Raw genomic sequence first — 25849 nt, 5'->3', positions numbered from 1 at the left:
GGTAATATCAAATCCTTGGGTTCGTAACCCTCTAAGTTCTGTCTTGAGCTTATTGACCTCGGTTCTGGGACGGTACTTCTCGTTCATCAAGTGCTTGAATGCTGACCACGGTAGTGCGTACGCATCGTCTTGTCCCACTTGCTCTAGATAGGTATTCCACCATGTTAACGCAGAACCTGTGAAGGTATGCGTAGCGTACTTCACTTTGTCCTCTTCAGTACACTTACTTATGGCAAACACCGATTCGACCTTCTCGGTCCACCGTTTCAATCCGATCGGTCCTTCGGTTCCATCAAATTCCAAAGGTTTGCAGGCAGTGAATTCTTTGTAGGTGCATCCTACACGATTTCATGTACTGCTAGATCCAAGGTTATTGTTGGTATGTAGCGCAGCCTGTACTGCGGCTATGTTTGAAGCTAGAAAAGTACGGAATTCCTCTTCATTCATATTCACGGTGTGTCGAGTAGTCGGTGCCATTTCCTTCAAAATAGTCAAATGGAACAAGTTAATCATACAGAATATTAAGAGTAGTTAATAGTATTTCGTAGCATAATATGAACTCATTTATAAAAGCTTTTTCTTCATATTAGCGTTTTATAAGTTTAAATTCGGGTAGTACCTACCCGTTAAGTTCATACTTAGTAGCTAATATACAATTCAACTACTACAATTCTATATGAAAAACTGATTATAATAATATTTCGCGTTCAAACTTTTACACAATATTTTACAAACTTACAATACCGCTTATTTTACATATAGCATGAAATATAGCACACAATAACTTTGATACAAGATAGTTGTGAGGATAATTCTAGCTAGTACACAAGTCGTTCAGCAAAGGCAATAAAGACACGTAATTCATACGTCCAGAAACAAGTCATGCATTCTGGTTTTACTAGGACTACTTCCCATCCTTGGTCTTGTGGAACATAACCGTTATGGCCGTTGATAAGACAGCGTGTTGTAACGTCGTCAAAGGGACGAGGGTTACGTAATGACCAACAGTCTCGTAATAACCTAAAAACCTCATTTCTTACCCCAATTACCGACTCCGTCACTTGTGGGAACATTTTGTTTAATAGTTGTAGCCCGATGTTCTTTTTATCACTTTGGTGAGAAGCGAACATTACTAACCCGTAAGCATAGCATGCTTCTTTATGTTGCATGTTAGCCGCTTTTTCTAAATCATGAAGTCCTATATTCGGATATATTGAGTCAAAATAATTTCTTAACCCATTGCATAAAATAGCATTTGGGTTCCCCGCAATATATGCGTCAAAGTAAACACATCGTAACTTATGGATTTCCCAATGTGATATCCCCTATCTTTCGAACGAAAGCCTTTTATAAACCAAGGCATTCTTGAAACGTTCTTCGAATGTCTTACAAACTGATCTCGCCTTAAATAGTTGTGCCGAAGAATTCTGACCGACTCTAGACAAGATTTCATCAATCATGTCTCCGGGTAGGTCTCTTAAAATATTGGGTTGTCTATCCATTTTGTGTTTTTATACTGTAAAATAGACAAGAGTTAGATTCATAAAAAAAATACTTATTAATACAAGCAATTTTTACATATATCATAAAGCATAAGCACACTATATTACATATATTACACCACACGAATACAACTATCTTATTCCGACTCGCTTGTTTCTTCTTCTTCGATTTTGGTTCGTTTTGCCAAGTTTCTAGGGATATATGATGTTCCCCTAATACGAGCCGTCGTTTTCCACATTGGTTTAGAAAAACCTGGTGGTTTAGAGGTTCCCGGGTTATTGTTACAACTTAAGGACTTCGGGGGTTGACGATACATATAAAGTTCATCGGGGTTGGAATTAGATTTCTCTATTTTTATGCCCTTTCCCTTATTATTTTGTTTTGCCTTTTTAAATTCAGTTGGGGTAATTTCTATAACATCATCGGAATTCTCGTCGGAATCCGATTCATCGGAGAATTGGTAATCCTCCCAATATTTTGCTTCCTTGGCGGAAACACCATTGACCATAATTAACCTTGGTCGGTTGGTTTAGGATTTTCTTTTACTTAACCGTTTTATTATTTCCCCCACCGGTTCTATTTCTTCATTCGGTTCCGATTCTTCTTCCGGTTCCGATTCTTCTTCCGGTTCCGACTCTTCTTCCGGTTCCTCTTCGGGAACTTGTGAATCAGTCCACGAATCATTCCAATTTACATTTGACTCTTCATTATTATTAGGTGAGTCAATGGGACTTGTTCTAGAGGTAGACATCTATCACATAATATCAAACGCGTTAAGAGATTAATATATCACATAATATTCACATGTTAAAAATATATAGTTTCCAACAAAGTTTGTTAAGCAATCATTTTTCAAGTAAACACGGTCGAAGTCCAGACTCACTAATGCATCCTAACAAACTCGATAAGACACACTAATGCAAAATTCTGGTTCTCTAAGACCAACGCTCGGATACCAACTGAAATGTCCCGTTCTTATTGATTAAAAACGTTCCATATTAATTGATTTCGTTGCGAGGTTTTGACCTCTATATGAGACGTTTTTCAAAGACTGCATTCATTTTTAAAACAAACCATAACCTTTATTTCATAAATAAAGGTTTAAAAAGCTTTACGTAGATTATCAAATAATGATAATCTAAAATATCCTGTTTATACACGACCATTACATAATGGTTTACAATACAAATATGTTACATCGAAATCAGTTTCTTGAATGCAGTTTTTACACAATATCATACAAACATGGACTCCAAATCTTGTCCTTATTTTAGTATGCAACAGCGGAAGCTCTTAGTATTCACCTGAGAATAAACATGCTTTAAACGTCAACAAAAATATTGGTGAGTTATAGGTTTAACCTATATATATCAAATCGTAACAACAGACTACAAGATTTCATATTTCAATACACATCCCATACATAGAGATAAAAATCATTCATATGGTGAACACCTGGTAACCGACATTAACAAGATGCATATATAAGAATATCCCCATCATTCCGGGATCCTCCATCGGACATGATATAAATTTCGAAGTACTAAAGCATCCGGTACTTTGGATGGGGCTTGTTGGGCCCGATAGATCTATCTTTAGGATTCGCGTCAATTAGGGTGTCTGTTCCCTAATTCTTAGATTACCAGACTTAATAAAAAGGGGCATATTCGATTTCGATAATTCAACCATAGAATGTAGTTTCACGTACTTGTGTCTATTTTGTAAATCATTTATAAAACCTGCATGTATTCTCATCCCAAAAATATTAGATTTTAAAAGTGGGACTATAACTCACTTTCACAGATTTTTACTTCGTCGGGAAGTAAGACTTGGCCACTGGTTGATTCACGAACCTATAACAATATTTACATATATATCAAAGTATGTTCAAAATATATTTACAACACTTTTAATATATTTTGATGTTTTAAGTTTATTAAGTCAGCTGTCCTCGTTAGTAACCTACAACTAGTTGTCCACAGTTAGATGTACAGAAATAAATCGATAAATATTATCTTGAATCAATCCACGACCCAGTGTATACGTATCTCAGTATTGATCACAACTCAAACTATATATATTTTGGAATCAACCTCAACCCTGTATAGCTAACTCCAACATTCACATATAGAGTGTCTATGGTTGTTCCGAAATATATATAGATGTGTCGACATGATAGGTCGAAACATTGTATACGTGTCTATGGTATCTCAAGATTACATAATATACAATACAAGTTGATTAAGTTATGGTTGGAATAGATTTGTTACCAATTTTCACGTAGCTAAAATGAGAAAAATTATCCAATCTTGTTTTACCCATAACTTCTTCATTTTAAATCCGTTTTGAGTGAATCAAATTGCTATGGTTTCATATTGAACTCTATTTTATGAATCTAAACATAAAAAGTATAGGTTTATAGTCGGAAAAATAAGTTACAAGTCGTTTTTGTAAAGGTAGTCATTTGAGTCGAAAGAATGACGTCTAGATGACCATTTTAGAAAACATACTTCCACTTTGAGTTTAACAATAATTTTTGGATATAGCTTCATGTTCATAATAAAAATCATTTTCTCAGAATAACAACTTTTAAATCAAAGTTTATCATAGTTTTTAATTAACTAACCCAAAACAGCCCGCGGTGTTACTACGACGGCGTAAATCCGGTTTTACGGTGTTTTTCGTGTTTCTAGGTTTTAAATCATTAAGTTAGCATATCATATAGATATAGAACATGTGTTTAGTTGATTTTAAAAGTCAAGTTAGAAGGATTAACTTTTGTTTGCGAACAAGTTTAGAATTAACTAAACTATGTTCTCGTGATTACAAGTTTAAACCTTCGAATAAGATAGCTTTATATGTTTGAATCGAATGATGTTATGAACATCATTACTAACTTAAGTTCCTTGGATAAACCTACTGGAAAAGATAAAAATGGATCTAGCTTCAACGGATCCTTGGATGGCTCGAAGTTCTTGAAGCAGAATCATGACACGAAAACAAGTTCAAGTAAGATCATCACTTGAAATAAGATTGTTATAGTTATAGAAATTGAACCAAAGTTTGAATATGATTATTACCTTATATTAGAATGATAACTTACTGTAAGAAACAAAGATTTCTTGAGGTTGGATGATCACCTTACAAGATTGGAAGTGAGCTAGCAAACTTGAAAGTATTCTTGATTTTATGTAACTAGAACTTGTAGAATATATGAAGAACACTTAGAACTTGAAGATAGAACTTGAGAGAGATCAATTAGATGAAGAAAATTGAAGAATGAAAGTGTTTGTAGGTATTTTTGGTCGTTGGTGTATGGATTAGATATAAAGGATATGTAATTTTGTTTTCATGTAAATAAGTCATGAATAATTACTCATATTTTTGTAATTTTATGAGATATTTCATGCTAGTTGCCAAATGATGGTTCCCACATGTGTTAGGTGACTCACATGGGCTGCTAAGAGCTGATCATTAGAGTGTATATACTAATAGTACATACATCTAAAAGCTGTGTATTGTACGAGTACGAATACGGGTGCATACGAGTAGAATTGTTGATGAAACTGAACGAGGATGTAATTGTAAGCATTTTTGTTAAGTAGAAGTATTTTGATAAGTGTATTGAAGTCTTTCAAAAGTGTATAAATACATATTAAAACACTACATGTATATACATTTTAACTGAGTCGTTAAGTCATCGTTAGTCGTTACATGTAAGTGTTGTTTTGAAACCTTTAGGTTAACGATCTTGTTAAATGTTGTTAACCCAATGTTTATAATATCAAATGAGATTTTAAATTATTATATTATCATGATATTATCATGTATGAATATCTCTTAATATGATATATATACATTAAATGTCTTTACAACGATAATCGTTACATATATGTCTCGTTTAAAAATCATTAAGTAAGTAGTCTTGTTTTTACATATGTAGTTCATTGTTAATATACTTAATGATATGTTTACTTATCATAGTATCATGTTAACTATATATATATCCATATATATGTCATCATATAGTTTTTACAAGTTTTAACGTTCGTGAATCACCGGTCAACTTGGGTGGTCAATTGTCTATATAAAACGTATTTCAATTAATCAAGTCTTAACAAGTTTGATTGCTTAACATGTTGGAAATATTTAATCATGTAAATATTAATCTCAATTAATATATATAAACATGGAAAAGTTCGGGTCACTACAGTTTACAAATTGAGCATATGCCTAATGGTTTACTTGTACATCAAACAACATATACTGAAAAGATTCTGAAACATTTCAATATGGACAAGGCAAAACCATTAAGTACTCCTATGGTTGTTAGATCACTCAATGTTGAAACTGATCCATTTCGTCCATGTGAAGATCATGAAGATATTCTTGGACCAGAAGTACCATATCTTAGTGCAATTGGAGCTCTTATGTATCTTACAAATTGTACAAGACCTGACATTTCTTTTGCAGTTAATTTGTTGGCAAGGTTCAGCTCTGCTCCTACCAAAAGACACTGGAATGGGATCAAACACATATTTCGATATCTTCGAGGAACTACTGATTTAGGATTATTTTATTCTAACGAATCAAAACAAGATTAGGTTGGTTATGCTGATGCAGGTTATTTATCTGATTCACATAAAGCTAAATCTCAAACTGGATATGTATTCCTAAATGGAGGTACTGCAATATCATGGCGTTCTCAAAAACAAACACTTGTTGCTACATCATCAAATCATGCCGAAGTGATTGCATTACATGAAGCTACTCGGGAATGTTTTTGGTTGAGATCAATGACACAAATCATTACTGATTCTTGTGGACTAGAACGCGATAAAAGTCCAACAATTATCTATGAAGATAATGCAGCTTGCATAGCACAGATGAAAGAATGGTATATCAAAAGTGACCGAACTAAACACATATCTCCTAGATTCTTCTCATACACTCAAAATCTCATTAAGGACAACGAGATTGAAATGAGATATGTTCAATCCAGCAAAAACTCTGCTGATCTTTTCACGAAAGCACTTCCAACTGTTATTTTCAGAACACACGTTCATAACATTGGCATGAGACATGTTCAAAAGATGTAACAACCGAAGCGATGTCTACTTGAGGGGGAGTCAACTCCATGCTGCACTCTTTTTCCCTTAGCTAAAGTTTTTCCCACTGGGTTTTCTTTAGCAAGGTTTTTAACGAGGCAGTAACTTACAGTTGATCTTCAACAAACAAAATTGCTATCCAAGGGGGAGTGTTATAATATATAAATATATATATATATATATATATATATATATATATATATGGATAGTCAATTATTGATACACAAAAGTAATATTATTGTATTACCTAAACTTGTGATATTTTTGCTATAAATAGCCATGAATGCAAGCATTAAACTTGCACCATTTTCTCACACTTACAAAGTGTTTTTTTCTTTCTCTCCATTATCATCTTTGTTCTTACACTTCATTATTAGCATTCTTAATCAAGAATCAAACCACTAAAGATAGTTATAAGCCTACTAAATTATAACATCAAGAATCAAACCACTAAAGGTAGTTATAAACCTACTGAATTATAACAATATCTTTATAAGTTATCATTAGTTCTTGAGTTATATAGTATGACAAGCTTTAAAGATAAATACTATTTGCTAATATATTATGCTAAAAATTAATAATGTTAGATTTTAATGATTACTCTGTGAATAAAGAAAGGAAAGAGATAATGGAGTGTGTGTAAATCTCAATTATTTGAAACAGAGTTAAAACAGGGATGTTTGCAACCTTAATTAATCAATTAAGAAAGGAGTTTGAAAGGCATGTATGCAAATGGCTTCCAAGTCAACTACATAAGAGATAAGTTCAGGAACAAAGATCACATATTTCATAATTCTAACTTTTAATCAAATGTAACACTAGACTTGGTAACTAAAGTTGGTTTAGTACTTTAGTGTTTAACATGCGAGAAGGTTAAGAATATTAATTTAGTAACCTGGCACGATGTTTTATATATGGCGAATTTAACATTTGAAGATCGAAGGATCTGTTACTTCATCTTAAAATACTAACGTTAAAAAAAAGGGTGATGATATATGTACACTACCTATTTTTGTTATGTACACAACCATCATGCTTTACAGTGTTGTACAGTACAATACTGTAAAGCATGATGGTTGTGTACATAACAAAAATGGGTTGTGTACATATCACTCCCCTAAAAAAAAAACTATATTGAACTATTATAGAATAGTCTTTTAATACTCATTTTAAGATTGTATAATTCACGAGTCTTTTATGTTATTTATGAGATGTTTCATGTTCAAATCTCATTAAAGCACTCCCAACCATGACATTCGTCTTCAGATTAACGCACGGTTACATCAGCGCCACATCATCATTTCTTTCTTATCACTAACCAATCACATATCACTTACAACCATCACACTCTTCCTCAACCACTATAAATAAATTAACTGGATTATAGTACAAATCTAAAAGCAAAATGTACAACTAAATAAAGCCAAACTACTCGTGATGGTATATGCTTGAATATCACGAAATGGATAAATGGAATTGACAAAGGATTAACATGATGCTCCTAATGGGTGGTTGATATTGGCAATGTATTGACATGATATTGGCAACCCTAAGAAACTCCCATCGGGAGTGATCTTATAAAGTAACCCAGTTAGGTCATATACCTTTGAGTAAAATACTTGGTGTTCCGATTAGTCTGAAAAAACCTTATTCGCTTACCCATTTTATTATGTCAGACCAATTGACTTATTCGTTTACCCATTTTATTATGTCGGACCAATTGAAGAATGAAAATTCTACTTGGTCATTAACGTTACCATTTTTCAATGGATCGATGAGTCTTATGCACACAAAAAAACGTAGATATGAAAATGCAAGTTAGAGCATGACTCTTATTGGGTTGAACTTATAATATATAATTTGTGATGGTTGAGTAGTTATATTGGCCTGAAGACCATTCACTCTCATTCAGTCCCCCTTATGTAGATTATGATGTTTACAACATGATAAATTGTTTGGGATGATAATACATACAATGAGTAATAAGTTATGGAAGTAGGGGTTATATTTTAGTACAAAGTTGGGGTTATAAAAGTGGTTGGGGTTGTTTTTTTTTTTTTTTTTTTTTTAAGTGGCGTTTTGTTATGCCATTGGCATAATGTTACTTGTATATTGTAGCAATTGTACCTCATCCAGCTCTTTAGATCTTGTGTTAATTTCTAATTTTTCACAAAAAGGTCAATATATTGACTATCTTTTGGACTTATCTGGCCATCGACCGGTCAATCAGCAACCAAAAAATTATGCATTTTTTTAATGACGGTTAAAAGTTACTGACGGGTTCGAACTTCAAACGCGATGTCGGGACTCACTCACACGATTATTTCCTTGGACGAACAGTAAGTCACATAACGTCTAGGAATTAACTAAACATAAGCAATTATCTCCGACCATAAAGTTAATTGTTTGATGTACATATCATTTCTTAAATGGATTTTGAATGATGCTGAATGGGTTAAAATCAACAACTACATTGATATAAAATTGTGGGAAATGATTGGCCAATATTTCAATTCAAAGGATCCAATAGAATGCGTGACCTACATGACCCATTACCTCCTTCAATGGGTCACCGGTACCATCCATCATTGGTGGGTACATAGTACATACAAGTATTCAATTTATACCCCACAAATTAAAAAAATTACATCAAAAAAGATAGGCAACTACTATCAAAAGAGATGCATCAGCATCATAGCATTATACCCTGCAAACAAATAATTTTATGACACTCACACATGAACACCAGGTTCCTATCTCACTACAAGACAGATCAATTTTTTAAACCTTTAAGAAAAAGAAAAAAAATACAAAGGAAAAAACAAAGAAGAATAAAGAAAATGAATGGTCAAAAGACAGCCCATAGGTCCATCCAGTGGCGGATCCAGAAAAATTTTTCACCGGGGCCAAAATTTTTTCTAAAACGTAGGAATTTTTTTTTGTTGCAAAATATAGAGTTTATTGAGCAAAATTTGGAGGTTTTTGGGCAAAATACGAATGTTTTGAGGCAAAATATGGAGGTTTTGGGGCAAAATATGAAGGGTTGGGGGCAAAAAAAAAATTCCTCCGGGGGCAAAATCGAAAAATCGCAAAAATTTACACTAAAATTTCGAAATCCACCGGGGGCTGGCGCCCCCCTCCCTTATACACTGGATCCGCCTCTGGGTCCATCGTTCGTTAATGTCCATTAATATGTTGTACGCAGCGGTTAATATTCACTCTTTGATGACCGTTATTGAAATGCACAAGTCTTTTTGTATGTTAACGAAGAAAAATCCTAAAGAAAATGTGGAAATTTAGCTATATAGAGGTTCAATTTTAAAATGTCTTAACTCTCGATTTTGAGCTAGAGGTGTTTGGAGGCAAACGCACACTTATTTTAAACCAAAGTAATATTTTATAAACAAATCACTTTCTCCGATTCTTCATCGTCAAAAGCTAAATCAACACAATCCATGTTTGAAAATATGCTTTTGAGTATACTTTGCATGAGTCTTGGATATTCATAGATATGGGAAGTTTCCACTTTCTTTAACTTGCGAATATTCGTATAAGAATCGGTTTTCCTATTTGATCAAACCTTAAATGAACAAAATCAGCAACAACTTTCATAACTAAACACTACTATAAAAACCTCTCTATGTTAAGAATAGAATTAAACTCAAATATCACAGTAAATTTGGTCTCGCAAAAGTAAATGTGGAATTTTGGTGTTTTGTCCTTCCAATGCTTAATACTGTTGGATATAGTTTTGGTTAGAAGAATTGGATATGGTTGCATAGTATTTGTGAAGGATGTTATTCCATATAGGTGGGAGGAAAAAGTTGGAGGGGACTTGCTTGGTTATAAAAGAGGGGTTAAGTCTTCATTCCAAATTGCACCAATCAATACACTTTTAAGTATTTGATTATTTCTTTCTTTCTTACCCTTGTTTGAGAGTTGTATTAGTTAAATATTTTGAAGAGTGTACTTGGCTTAAGAGAGTCGTCTATATCATTGTAACAATTTGTGATATAGTGTATTTCTCTTTATGGGGGCCGGTGGTTTTTCTCCTGTTTTGGAGTTTCCACGTTAAATCTGGTGTTGTGTATTGTTCTTATTTCTTTACTATTATTGTTGGGCTGGGCGGTGGGAATTAGTGAGACCGTAATTTACCAAAAAATACAACTATACAAGGCACAACAGATCTGATACATCATGGGAAGTCGAACATCCCATGAAATGAACCATCCGAATAACATAACAAATCAACCTTTTTATCCTATTGAACACTTGCATTTTCCAACAATATACTCTGTAAGGTCCTTAAGTACTGGATTTTAAAGCATGTTCCTGTTATATGCAATTCACCCTTCTATTATTCTTCATAATATTGTTTATTATTGGGATCAAGATTCATCAGATGGTGTAGGAACCCACCCTTGTGGCAGGTTCAATTTTGGCTTATGGCAGGTTCAAGTCAAAGATGTGTTGATTCAATCTGGTTTACACAAGGCATTGAAGGGTAAACCCACCCTTGTTCCTGGCAGTGATTCTAGCAGTAAGTTCGATGAAGAAGAATGGGATGATATGGATATGAGGGCAGCAAGTGCGATTCGTTTGTGTCTTGCAAAGAACGTGCTTGCAAATTTGCACGGGTTATGAACGGCAAAGGAGCTTTGGGTTAAACTAGAGCAGTTGTACCAGGGCAAGGGCATCTCAAATCGGTTGTGTCTTAAAGAACAATTTCATACTCTGTGTATGGATGGGGGGTTCAAAGATTTCAGATCATCTAAGTATTCTTAACGGTATTATTTCGGAACTGGAGGCTATTGGAGTTAAAACGGATGATGAAGATAAAGCTTTGAGGTTGATATTATCTTTATCATCGTCCTATGAGCACATGAAACCTATTCTAATGTACGGGAAAGAAACGTTGAAGTTTGAAGATGTTACTAGCAAGCTCCTATTCGAGGAGAAAAGATTGGAAGGTAACGGAGTCTCGTCATCAGAAGCTACGGTACTGTTGTGTTCGGATAGGCAGAAGAGAAACTCTAGAAAGAATCTGACATGTTGGAAGTGCAGGAAGACTGGGCATGTAAGGGTTAATTGTCCAGGTGGAGCTAATTCGGCAAATGGCTCCAAAGGCGCTAATGATGTATCCGTTGTTACGGAGAGTGACGAATTCCTCTGAAGTCACGTCATCCTCATGGTGTGTCTGCGCCACCATGGAAAGGGATGTTCGTTAGCGGTTCCACAATTGCACATGGGCACTGGTTTGGCATTGGTGCAGGTTATGTGGTGGAAACTGATGTTGTAGCTGATGAAACTTCCAGGGAAAGCCAAACAGGAAGTTGCACCATAACTGTTCAGCTGGTTATACAACATGTGTCGATATAAAATGCTTGAAATGTGATATTCTAAGTGCTATACTCTTTATGGTGGAGTATGATAATTCTGTTTAGAGTTATGATTGTCTGTGAAGACAATGATTGTCGGGTCTTGACAATGTTCGATGAAGATGCAAGTTTTGTCTTTTGGGAGATAATGTCAATGGCATGAAGATGAGGATCTTGAAGTTGTCGTCGAGGAAGCATCTATATCGGTTATCCTTGCAATATGGAAGCATGGTTATCTTCTTCTATCCAAAAGGTGGAGATTTGTTGGATATAGTTTTGGTTAGAAGAATTGGATATGGTTGCATAGTATTTGTGAAGGATGTTATCCCACATAGGTGGGAGGAAAAAGTTGGAGGGGACTTGCTTGGTTATAAAAGAGGGGTTAAGTCTTCATTCCAAATTGCACCAATCAATACACTTTTAAGTATTTTATTATTTCTTTCTTTCTTACCCTTATTTGAGAGTTGTATTAGTTAAATATTTTGAAGAGTGTAGTTGGCTTAAGAGAGTCGTCTATATCATTGTAACAATTTGTGATATAGTGTTTTTCTCTTTATGGAGGCCGGTGGTTTTTCTCCTGTTTTGGAGTTTTCACGTTAAATCTTGTGTTGTGTATTGTTCTTATTTCTAAACTATTATTGTTGGGCTGGGCGGTGGGAATTAGTGAGACCGTAATTTACCAAAAAATACAACTATAGAAGGCACAACAGATCTGATACATCATGGGAAGTCGAACATCCCATGAAATGAACCATCCGAATAACATAACAAATCAACCTTTTTATCCTATTGAACACTTGCATTTTCCAACAATATACTCTGTAAGGTCCTTAAGTACTGGATTTTAAAGCATGTTCCTGTTATATGCAATTCACCCTTCTATTATTCTTCATAATATTGTTTATTATTGGGATCAAGATTCATCAGATGGTGTAGGAATAACAAGTATAGAGGCAAAAAATGCAATCTATATGTTAAACTCTATTTGTAAGGATTAGCAAAATCAATTATGGAGTAATAAGTATGATCAACTATTTATAAAGATTAGCGAGAGCAATTATGTCAAAAATCTATTTTTAGGTCAAAACACCCTAATTGTTTCAATCTCAATGGTGATGTGTGTAGCCCATGGGCCGACTAATTGGACTTGGTCCATGGGCTACAATTAAGTCTTCCTCCAAAACTCTAATTTTCTCTTATAAAAGGAGGGGCTAGCCAAGTACTTAAGGTAGACAATGAATATAGGATTTTACCTCCCACTCTTGGTAGGATTTTTTCACTTCTTCTGCCAATCGGAGCCATCCATTTGCTGACGATCAACCTTTAACCACCATCTCGAGATTATCATCTCGACTAGGGTTATTACGGTAACCAGATCGATAGTTAACGCCGATTAGTTTAAAAAAAGCCCTCTATTGAACTCAAGCGATGTTTCTAGCCCTAGGTGGTAATATGATTGATTTTTGTTTTATTACGGCAAAAATGGAACTCTATTGATATACGATCCCTAGTAATGCGCTAAGGGATATTACAAGGCATAGAAAGCCATGAGTTTCATTTTGAAACTAAATGGCTTCTATTTTCATTCCAACGAAAAGACAATGATCTAACATTCTCGAATAAACTACTTCTATTGCAAAACGAGTCATTAAATACGATCCCATTCCAAAAACGCCAAGGAACCAATAAAAGAGTGACCGCAACAACTATAATCCGATCCTTGTTAGCCTTTGGTATTCGATAACCTTCAATCCGGCTTATGAACGAATCCCACGATTGAAAATACAACATGTTGCAATTTAACCAAACACGGACCTTAGCCCAGAGATCCTGGGCCACCGGACAATCGAAGAAAAGGTACTCCTTGACCTTCGTCCCGTTAAGACAGTTAGGACAAATGATGGACGGAATGTCGATGTCTTTCGCGGATAGGTTCTAACGAAGCGGAAGAGTATCCATTCTAAAACACCACAAGAAAATGTTAACCTTTCGCGGGACGAATTTAAACCAACTTGTGTCAAAAGGAACCGAAGTATCACAACCCCAGTTAGGGCCTGGGCGGAATGTAACTTGATATCAAATAAACCAACATATTATAATATACGAGAACAATACTAAATGATAAAATCATACTTTAATGAGAGTACGCAACGGAAAATGAAATGTCGTTACAATGTCGGAAATAATAATAACGTAAATGTTTCAATGCAAAGGTAAATAATGCGATATCTCTTGTTCCTATGTCCAAGTAGCATCACATAAGCAGTAAGAAAGAAAGCTTGAATCAAACACCACCTGAGACAAAACATGCTAAAGTGTCAACCAAAAGGTTGAGTGAAATTATAGGTTTAACAAATAAGTTTGACCGTTGTTTTAGACCACAAGATTTAATTTGTAAATTTGATCTCTCGCAGGATCAAAAAGTTATGCCAAGGCGTGATATTTAGACTAAACGTTAAAGTTTGCCCCAATGACAAGTTGTGTCTGTCCTTGTCGGTTTAATTTCATTATTAAGTAATACAAAGACTTAGTCAAATGTATCGGGGACGTTACTCCCGATAGGCCTACCCCCAATAATTAAGCATGCAATCAACGAGCAATTAAAAATATCACTGTAGGGACTTAGTCGGACATAGCCGGGTATAGCATAGTTTTAGCAGTTGGTACTTGTGTCTAAAGTGTAAAATGTAAAAACAGCATGTGTCTCAACCCAATAAAAGTAAGTAAGTTTGCTAGCAATAAAGAGTGAGGCTATGAGTTCACCATAGTAAGTAGAGAGATGAGCTAGTTATTCTTCGGAATAGAAAGTTGGATGAACGAACAGAAAGTCAACCTATTGACATTTAAGAGTAGTAAGGGTTTTTGCCCATGTTTAAGTAAATGTTTAAGTATGATAGTGTTTTAAGTATAGTTCGTTTTCCTTTTCTAGTAAGTTTCTATTTTTAGAAAGTTTCCACTTTTAGTAGGTTTCTTATCTTAGTAAGTTTCTATAACTAGAAAGTTTCTACTTTAAGAGGGTTTTCCATTTTAGGATACTTGCCGTATTAGATAAGCTTCCAATCACCCATTTCCCTTCGAATGGCCATTTCAGGTCTAGGAGCTTGAGCTATATGACCCTTTAAATCGGAAATCCAAACCCTTCCGCCTAGAGTTTCGTAGAAACCATTCGTCAAGAAAGTTCAAAGATCTATACATCTCTAATACATATCCCAAAATATTTTTATGTGTTATAATATAAGTAGTAGGTTATAGATGTTAATAATAGTAATAGTGTATACATGTTAATTAATAATATAAGTAGTATTAGGGTTTCATTAATTAGGGTTAGTTAATTAAAGTAGTATTTAATAACTAGGGTTTAGTAATTAATGTCCTGGGGTTTTATAAATTAAGGTTTAGTAAATTAGGGTTTTATTTAATGTAGTAATGATTAGGTAATGATTAGGGTTTTAATAATAATTAAAGTGGTATTAAATAATTAGGGTTAAGTTTAATGAATTAGGGTTTTAAGTAATTAGGGTTTTATATATATATATATGTATATGTAATTCGTATATATGTATATATATATATATATATATATAATATTTTTTTACATGTATACATATGTATATGTATATATATTTATTTTGTTTCCTAAATTAATCGTAAACAAATCTTTCATGTAATAACCTAGGGTTTAAAGATCAAAGTTTCCTTTTTCCTTTTTTTTCTTCTAGTCGACACATATATACATACATACATATATATATTTTTTTCTTTCATGTATATATAGATCTAGGTGTGTTTATGTATATACTTATGAATAAACAAGTTTATAACATGAATTAAAGATCAAAGATTATGTAAACAAGTTAGGGTTTATGTTATACCTTTGAAGATTCAAGATGATTAACAAAGAAGTGATGAACACGATGAAGATTGAAGATCAAAGCTTTGAAAAACTTGAAGAACTCCTTGAAGATTCTTGAAGAACACGAAGAACGCGAAGAACACTTGAAGATCACCTTGAAGATTGATGATGATTTCGATGGGTGGTGGTGGTGATTTCGATTTTGGGAGCCAAAATAGGGAGAGAGATTTGAGAGAGAATTGTTGTTGTGATTTGGTACATTGAAAAGGTTTAGGTTAGGCCTCTATTTATAGGAGTGTTAGGATTATTCTAGAGTTAGAGTTTAATAAGGAATTACTTAGGGAATAAATTAGCTTGAAGAGGGGGTTAGGATTGTTGGTTTGGGCCGAAAATTGGAGGGGTAAGAGGGTAATTTTGCCCTCTAAAAATCGGCTAGGGTTTAGGGGGATTAGGGTTAACTTTTTCACTTAAGTCCTTGTACTTTAATTTAGCTTAAATAATTCCTTAATTATCCAAGTTTAATTATTTTTAGTACAGAAGTTTTAAAGTTATTTATTTATTCACAAAAGTTAATAAGTCCTCTATTTTTAACCTTTATTAACTTGTCGTTTACAAAGTTAATTATTATATTTTATAATTCTTGACACTTAACAATTATCGATTTAAGTTTAATTATTAAGTTTAATTATATCGTTGGGTATTTAATACGGAAAAGTATAGAATGGAAAAATGAGAAATATAGAATGGAAAAATGAGGGTCGTTATAGTACCTCCACGTTATTGAAAACTTCGTCCCGAAGTTTTTTTAGGTAGATTCCTCGTTTGCATCAGCAGTTGAGAAGAGATGGGGATATTTCCGTTTCATATGGTCTTTGTGTTCCCAGGTATATTAGGGGCCTCTACGCGAATTCCAACGGACTTTAATGATAGGTATATTGCTTTTACGCGTTTGTTTGACCTCTCCTTCCATGATTTCTATAGGTTCTTCAATGAAGTGCATTTGCTCATCAATGCGGTCATCATCCAAAGGAATAACGAGTGTGTCATCAGCAAGACACCGTTTAAGATTTGAGACATGAAACACATCATGTACTTGACTGAGTTCGGTTGGTAGTTCTAATCGGTACGCCACGGGACTGACTCTTTGAGTGAATGTGAAAGGTCCAACATATCGTGGACTGAGTTTGCTTCGTTTACCAAAACGGACAACACCCTTCCAAGGGGATACTTTCAACATGACTTTATCTCCAACTTGGAATTCTATATCTTTTCGTTTCTTGTCGGCATAGCTCTTTTGTCGGCTACGTGCAGTTCTAATCGTTGCCTAATCTGAACGATCTTTTCGGTAGTTTCGTGAATGATTTCAGGACCAGTTAAATGTCTGTCCTCGAGTTCGTCCCAACACAAAGGGGATCTACACTTTCGGCCATATAAAGCTTCAAAAGGTGCAGCTTTAATACTGGAGTGATAACTGTTGTTGTAAGAAAATTCAACTAAAGGTAGATGTCTATCCCAGCCTTTTCCGAAATCGATTGCACAAGCACATAGTATATCTTCCATGGTTTGGATAGTTCGTTCACTTTGGCCATTAGTTTGCGGATGATAGGCTGTACTCATGTCGAGTTGGGTTCCAAGAGCAGATTGTAAAGTTTTCCAGAATCGAGAAACAAATCGACTGTCGCGATCAGAAATAATCGAGATAGGAACACCATGACGTGAGACGATTTCTTTAATATAAAGCTGTGATAATCTCTCCATCTTGACAGTTTCCTTAATCGGTATGAAATGCGCAGATTTAGTAAGGCAATCAACTACGACCCAAATAGTATCGTTACCGTTTGCAGTCTTAGGTAACTTAGTAACGAAGTCCATAGTGATACATTCCCACTTCCACTACGGAATATTGGGTTGTGTCAACAGACCAGAAGGCTTTTGATGTTCGGCCTTGACCTTCAAACAAGTGAGACACTTACTAACATAAGTAGAAATGTCGGCTTTCATATTAGGCCACCAGTGGAATTGCTTCACATCGCGATACATCTTACTGGAACCGGGATGAATAGAGTACCTAGTCTTATGAGCTTCATCCAAGACTAGTTCACGGAGAATACCGAAGCGAAGAACCCAAATTCTGTTGCCAAAGTACCGTGTACCATTAGCTTTCACTTGAAGTTGGTTCTCGAAACCAATAGGTCCTTCACCTTCGATAAGTGTCAGTTTAATAGCTTCCATTTGAGCTTCACATATTTGTGATATCGATTTGATTTTCAGGTTTAAAGCATGAACACGTTTAACATCGTCTTTCCAACTAAGGGCATCGGCAACTACATTCTCCTTGCCAGGATGATATTTCAGCTCAAAGTAATAATCGTTCAATAACTCGAGGGATCGGCTTTGCCTCATGTTCAGCTGTTTTTGATCAAAGATGTGTCGAAGACTTTTATGATCAGTGTACACCGTAAAATGGGTACCATACAGATAATGTCTCCATATCTTTAATGCAAATACCACGACACCTAACTCAAGGTCATATGTGGTATAGTTCTCTTCATGTTTCTTCAATTGCCTAGATGCGTAGGCAATAACCTTTTCTCGTTGCATTAAAACACAACCAAAGCCTTGCTTCGAAGTATCGCAGTAAACAACAAAGTCGTCAGTACCTTCGGGTAAAGATAGAATTGGGGTTGTGGTCAATTTCTCTTCAGAATCTTGAAAGCAGATTCCTGTTCTTCGGACCACTCAAACTTCTTCCCCTTTTGAGTTAGCTTTGTAAGAGGTTTAACAAGTAGGGAAAAATCTTTTATAAACCTTCGATAGTAACCGGCAAGTCCCAAAACTTGTCGAATATGCTTCGCAGTCTTTGGTATCTCCCAGTTCTGAATAGCGGTAATCTTAGCTGGATCGACATGTATACCGTCACTATCAACAACATGTCTAAGGAATTGTACGGTTTTGAGTCAAAACTCGCACTTAGAAAATTTAGCATAGAGTTGTTCCTTTCTTAAGAGTTCAAGAATCATGCGCAAATGTTGCTCATGTTCTTCCTCACTCTTGGAGTAGATCAAGATGTCATCAATGAAAACAATGACAAATTTATCGAGATAAGGTTTGCAAACACAGTTCATAAGATCCATAAATACGGCAGGAGCGTTAGTTAAACCAAAAGGCATGACACAAAACTCATAGTGTCCATAGCGAGTGCGAAAAGCAGTCTTAGGAATATCGGATTCCTTGACTTGGAGTTGGTGATAACCAGATCTCAAATAAATCTTTGAATAGATGCTTGACCCTTGGAGTTGGTCGAATAGATCATCAATACACGGAAACAGATAACGGTTCTTGATAGTAAGCTTGTTAAGTTCGCGGTAATCAATGCACATCCTTAACGTACCATCCTTCTTCTTAACAAATAGAATAGGAGCTCCCCATGGGGACGAGCTTGGACGAATAAAACCTTTATCCAATAGCTCTTGGAGCTGGTTGGATAATTCCTTCATTTCGGAGGGCACTAAACGGTATGGCGCTTTAGCAATAGGAGCAGCACCGGGAGTTAAATCAATTTGAAATTCAACTTGTCGAGGAGGTGGAAGACCAGGAAGATCTTCGGGAAACACATCAGGAAAGTCTTTAACCACTGGTACATCTTCAATACGATTCTCTTTCGATTCAATCATCTTAACGTGGGCTAGAATAGCTGGATAACCTTTCATAAGGTATTTACGGGTTTTAGTACAGGAGATGATGTTGAGATTGGAACCACTCTGTTCACCTTGGATGATGAGAGTCTCTCAATTTCCCAATGGAATTTGGATAGTTTTATCGTAGCACATGATAGCAACATGTAGTGGACGTAACCAATCCATTCCAACTACGACGTCAAAACTTCTGAGCTCGACCGGTAAACGGTCTATCTTAAATTCTTTATCGGCTAAGATTAGGTTGCAGTTTTTAAAGATTTTATCGACTTGTATGATCTTTCCATTAGCTACTTCTACTAATCTTTTGGTTTCTAAGGGTTGAGGCTTTTCAGACGATTCTTCAATAGGCTCTTCTTCGGGCTCATAATTTGAGAAGTCACTGTCGTAGTTAGGGAGATTTTGAAGCGCATCTAATTCGGGAGTACTCATCGGTTTATGTACCAATGAGTAAAAAGAGCCAGAGTCAGCAGAATTAGCAGAGCTTTCTCCTTCGCTTTCAGATCCTTGAGTCGGGTGAAAATCAGGAGAAGCAGGTAGAGTATCTGGGCTATAGTTTGGTGAATGAGGACCACCAAAGCCATAAGGTGGACTTTGGACTGGTCTTTCAGTGGAAGACCCTTTAGTATCTTCTTCGGTTGGTTTGGAAAGAGTTGGTTTATTAATGCTTGAGCTTGTCATCCTAACATTAGAAAAGAGACTTTGATTAGAATCTTTAAGTCAAGTGTAGTAAAGCATAAGTGTTAAGATTATAGGGCAATCCTAAGTGCTTTAAAGTCTAAGGCAGGAAAGGTTATAGTTTTCTAGATTGCTAAGGCACCCTAGCTAGCAAGTAAGGAATACATAAAAATGCAATCCTGGTTCTCTATAACAGCCTGGTTTGCTCTGATACCAATCTATCACACCCCCAGTTAGGCCTGGGCGGAATGTGACTTAATATCATATAAACCAACATATTATAATATACGAGAACAATACTAAATGATAAAATCATACTTTACTGAGAGTACGCAGCGGAAAATGAAATGTCGCTACAATGTCGGAAATAATAATAAATTAAATGTTTCAATGCAAAGGTAAATAATGCGATATCTCTTGTTCCTATGTCCAAGTAGCATCACATAAGCAGTAAGAAAGAAAGCTTAAATCAAACAGCACCTGAGACAAAATATGCTAAAGTGTCAACCAAAAGGTTGAGTGAAATCATAGGTTTAACAAATAAGTTTGACCGTTGTTTTAGACCACAAGATTTAGTTTGTAAAGTTGATCTCCCGCAGGATCAAAAAGTTATGCCAAGGCGTGATATTTAGACTAAACGTTCAAGTTTGCCCCAATGACAAGTTGTGTCTGTCCTTGTCGGTTTAATTTCATTATTAAGTAATACAAAGACTTAGTCAAATGTATCGGGGACGTTACTCCCGATAGGCCTACCCCCAATAATTAAGCATGCAATCAACGAGCAATTAAAAATATCACTGTAGGGACTTAGTCGGACATAGCCGGGTATAGCATAGTTTTAGCAGTTGGTACTTGTGTCTAAAGTGTAAAATGTAAAAATAGCATGTGTCTCACCCCAATAAAAGTAAGTAAGTTTGCTAGCAATAAAGAGTGGGGCTATGAGTTCAACTTAGTAAGTAGAGAGATGAGCTAGTTATTCCTCGGAATAGAAAGTTGGATGAACGAACAGAAAGTCAACCTATTGACATTTAAGAGTAGTAAGTGTTTTTGCGCATGTTTATGTAAATGTTTAAGTATGATAGTGTTCTAAGTATAGTTCGTTTTCCTTTTATAGTAAGTTTCTATTTTTAGAAAGTTTCCACTTTTAATAGGTTTCTTATCTTAGTAAGTTTCTATAACTAGAAAGTTTCTACTTTAAGAGGGTTTTCCATTTTAGGATACTTGCCGTATTAGATAAGCTTCCAATCACCCCTTTCCCTTCGAATGACCATTTCAGGTCTAGGGGCTTGAGCTATAGGACCCTTTAAATCGGAAATCCAAACCTTTCCACCTAGATTTTTGTGACGATCGCTCCAAATCCATATGGACAATACGTCATTCATTGATTTCATTGCGAGGTATTTGACCTCTATATGATACGTTTTGTAAACATTGCATTCTTTTGAAAAGGCACACCATAAATGAATATTTAAATCAAAGATTTTCGACATCTGATGATTTCTACATATAGACAATCACCGTAAATAATAGTTTACAATGGTACTTACCAGTTAAGATTCACACGTAATAGCTTATTAGTAATATGAACTAACCGAGTAGTACCTACCAGTTAAGATTCACACGTAATAGCTTAGTATGAAAAGATTTATTTTGATTTCAAAATTCATATATATTAAATATACATAAAATTTCTTCAGGGGAAATGAGTTAATACTTCATCGGTTATTGTTGCTGGTATTTTTTTGGTAACTACGGTGCGTATGACGTTGATGCTCGTGGAACAGATTGTGAAGTTGAGGTTTGCGATGTGGATGTTGTTGGTGGTGGTAATGGTACTGTTGGTGTTATTGTCGGTGGTATTGTTGATGCCGGTGATGCTACTGGTGCTTGTAACCTTTGCACCATATTCTCCAAAGCCACTACCCGAGCGCGAAGCTCGTTAACTTCTTCTACTACACCGGGATGATTGGCGGTTCGGACGAGCGGATGAATAAGATTTAGAATATTGGATATTACGTAGTCGTTGCGAGTTGTTCTGGAAATAAGGGTGAAAATGGTGTTACGAACGGGTTCGCCGGTAAGGGCTTCAGGTTCTTCGCCAAGAGGGCAATGTGGTGGATGGAAGGGATCGCCTTCTTCTTGTCTCCAATAATTAAGTAGGCTACGAACCCATCCCCAATTCATCCAGAATAGATGATGGCTAATTGGTTGATCCATTCCGGTTACACTGTCTTCGGAATTCAGGTGAATATCCATATTGGAATAGCTGTCAGAGTTTAAGAAATTTGAACTAGATACGGGATCCATCTTGTATAATTAGGGAGATGATTTTTGATATGAATTAGATTATAGAATTTAGTTTGGTATTCTTCAATACATAATTTACATATGTATATATAATACCAAATTCAATAAATCACGGAGAAATTTTCGGAAGATGTCAGGAAAAGTTTACAGTAACAGATACGCTAAGATATGAATTTTGTCTATACACTATTCATGAAATCAATGCAGTAAAATGTGTCTAGACTAGGAATGATAAGCAGGTAATTTTTGACAAGAAATGATAAGCAAAAATTTTGACATGTAGACACGGTCGAAGTCCAGACTTACTAATGCATCCTAACAACTATCAGTTAGACACACTCATGTAAGACCTGGTTCGCTAGGACCAACGCTATGATACCAACTGTGACGATTGCTCCAAATCCATATGGACAATATGTCGTTCATTGATTTTATTGCGATGTATTTGACCTCTATATGATACGTTTTGCAAACATTGCATTCTTTTGAAAAGGCACACCATAAATGAATATTTAAATCAAAGGTTTTCGACATCTGATGATTTCTACATATAGACAATCACCGTAAATAATAGTTTACAATAGTACTTCCGTTGACAATGCCGTCAAAATAAGATACATGATGATGATTTGGTGAATGCAACGTTTCCTTGAAAAATATGCCATGTATGACTCTATGCACATAGCTTGTCTAACATATAAGCAAACAGCGAAAGACTTCTAGGGAACCTGAGAATAAACATGCTAACAAGTGTCAACACAAAGGTTGGTGAGTTCATAGTTTTATTATTTCGCATAATCTGTATATAAAAGTGGATCACAAGATTTCAGTTGTTTCATCCAGAAACGTTTATCAAAATATTCTATAAGATTGAGCACCCTGGTAACTAAGCTTTAACGTTTATCTAATAAGTACCCCTGTGTTTAACATGCAACCAACATGTACAACACACTCAAATAGCATACGTCTGTTTTATAGTTCAGGCTAGGGTTTCTATACCTGGAACAGACGGGGATGTCAAGCCCTATGGATCCATATACTACTACTCGCGCCCACCAGTTCTTATAACTGGCAGTTAACAGTTACCAAAGCTAAGGGATTTTCGGTTCAAACTCAGTGTAGAATTTAGTATGTACTTGTATCCATTGCGTTTAAAATAAAGTGCATGTATTCTCAGCCCAAAAATATAGATTGCAAAAGCAATTAAAAAAGGAGCAATGAAACTCACCTTAGCAGCATATAAAGTTGTTCACCAAAATGTGACTGAAACTCGGATTACCAAATAATCGTAGATCTCAACCTAGAGAACATATGTTGGTCAATTAATGTCTATCAAGCTAGGTCAGGTCATAGTGTATCACAATCCTAATGCTCGAGACCGACATACAAAAGTTATCCATAGTCGTTTCAAAAAGTCAATTTTGACAATAGTTCAACAAAACGAGACGTGCCTTATATAAGGATTCATTTACTCGGTTGATAATATTCAAAAATCCAATTTATCAATCTCGTAAAGAAGTTGTTTAAATCTTAATTGTAGATTCAAAAGCAATTTCAATTAACGTCAATCATAATTCAGTTGATCATATCTTTTAATCCGTTCATCGAAACTATTCGATATCTAAATGAAAAGTTATTGATTTTTCGCCAGCTTTCCAAAAACATGTATATCATATACCTTTTACCAGTAATATATGTATTTACTTCGTGATTCATTATAAACTGTTTAACGACGAAATTTAGCATACAAGCATATATAAATATATATATTCGAGCATTAGACATGGATACACAATTAATATATAAAAGATAAAATATGAGTGCTTACGTATCAATATTGAGATTCAATATTGTAGGAAAGTACGTAGACGTAACGAAGATGATAAACACTAGGTTTGATTCATAAATATACCCCCGAACATTACCCATAACCTCCTTGGCAATAACCCATAATTTCCTTATCTCTATCCTGCTCGAAAACCATTTTGAAAGTGACACGCTCATAACCTCGTCGTAGTATTTTATGTATAATACTAATTAATAATATTAATAATAATATTAATCTTAATAATAATAATAATAATAATAATAATAATAATAATAATAATAATAATAATAATAATAATAATAATAATAATATATAATATATAATATATATATATATATATATATATGAGAGAAGAGGTCGAGAGATAGATTGAGTAAAAAAAATGGAAGAAACGACCGAGCTTTATAATGTGGCCTGATATCAGACTCCATGCGATCGCATGGGGAATGTGAGGGAATTCCATATGGATCCCTTTTCCAGCTCACATTGTTTTGATTTCTTCCTCGTCGACATAATATTATAATATAAATATAATAAATAATTTATATAATTAATTATATATTATATTAAATTCATGTGCGTAGTTGACTTGTAATTTTCATCTCGATAAGTCGTACGTTGTCACTCGACTTCTGTCCCGGTTCCGATTTTTTGAACGTCCTTTCGTATACTGAGAAACTTGCATTTTACGTTTTGGGATACGTAACTTTGTCAAAATATAGCCTTAAATTATCCCTAAACTATATCACTCGAAATATAATTTATACATTTGAGTGTTTTGGTCATTTACTTCTATAAATCAATGTCTCGTTATTTAATCAAGTATATCCAAATCCAAAACGTTTTATATCTAGTTAAATATTATATTTAATCATTTTAATATATATTTTTAATATTAATAAACACGTTTTAAATTACACATCGCAAGTTATTCATAGCTTTAATTCTAATAGTTAATATTTCTTATTATTGTATGTGTCCAAATTACGTTATTTAAACAAATACTTTACCATATATTTCGAATACCGTTAAAAACGAATAATTTCTTAAATCAATGTGGACCTCACGACAGAGACTCGTAATAATATCATAATCCTTAAGGGACTCAGGAAATATCTTTTAATTCAATCGTTTAACATAACATTTTGACTTCGTAGTAAAATATATCAATCAGATAATCAAACCAATAAGTTTAATGCACAGTATCGTTTACTTAACACTTTGTTACGTTTTCAAGTTATAGTATATGTATCTATTTACATATAATTGTTCGCGAATCGTCGAGAACAACCGAAAGATATTTGAATAGTTCAAAATTTTGAGATTCAGTTTAACAGACTTTGCTTATCGTGTCAGAAATGTTAATCATACAAAGATTAAGTTTAAATTTGATCAGAAATTTCCGGGTCATCACAGTACCTACCCGTTAAAGAAATTTCGTCCCGAAATTTGAGTGAGGTCGTCATGACTAACAATAAAATGTTTTTATGACGAATATG

This window comes from Rutidosis leptorrhynchoides, chromosome 2 (assembly GCF_046630445.1).
Source record: "Rutidosis leptorrhynchoides isolate AG116_Rl617_1_P2 chromosome 2, CSIRO_AGI_Rlap_v1, whole genome shotgun sequence".
NCBI classification, from domain to species: domain Eukaryota; kingdom Viridiplantae; phylum Streptophyta; class Magnoliopsida; order Asterales; family Asteraceae; genus Rutidosis; species Rutidosis leptorrhynchoides.
Note: the sequence above shows the minus strand (reverse complement) of the source record.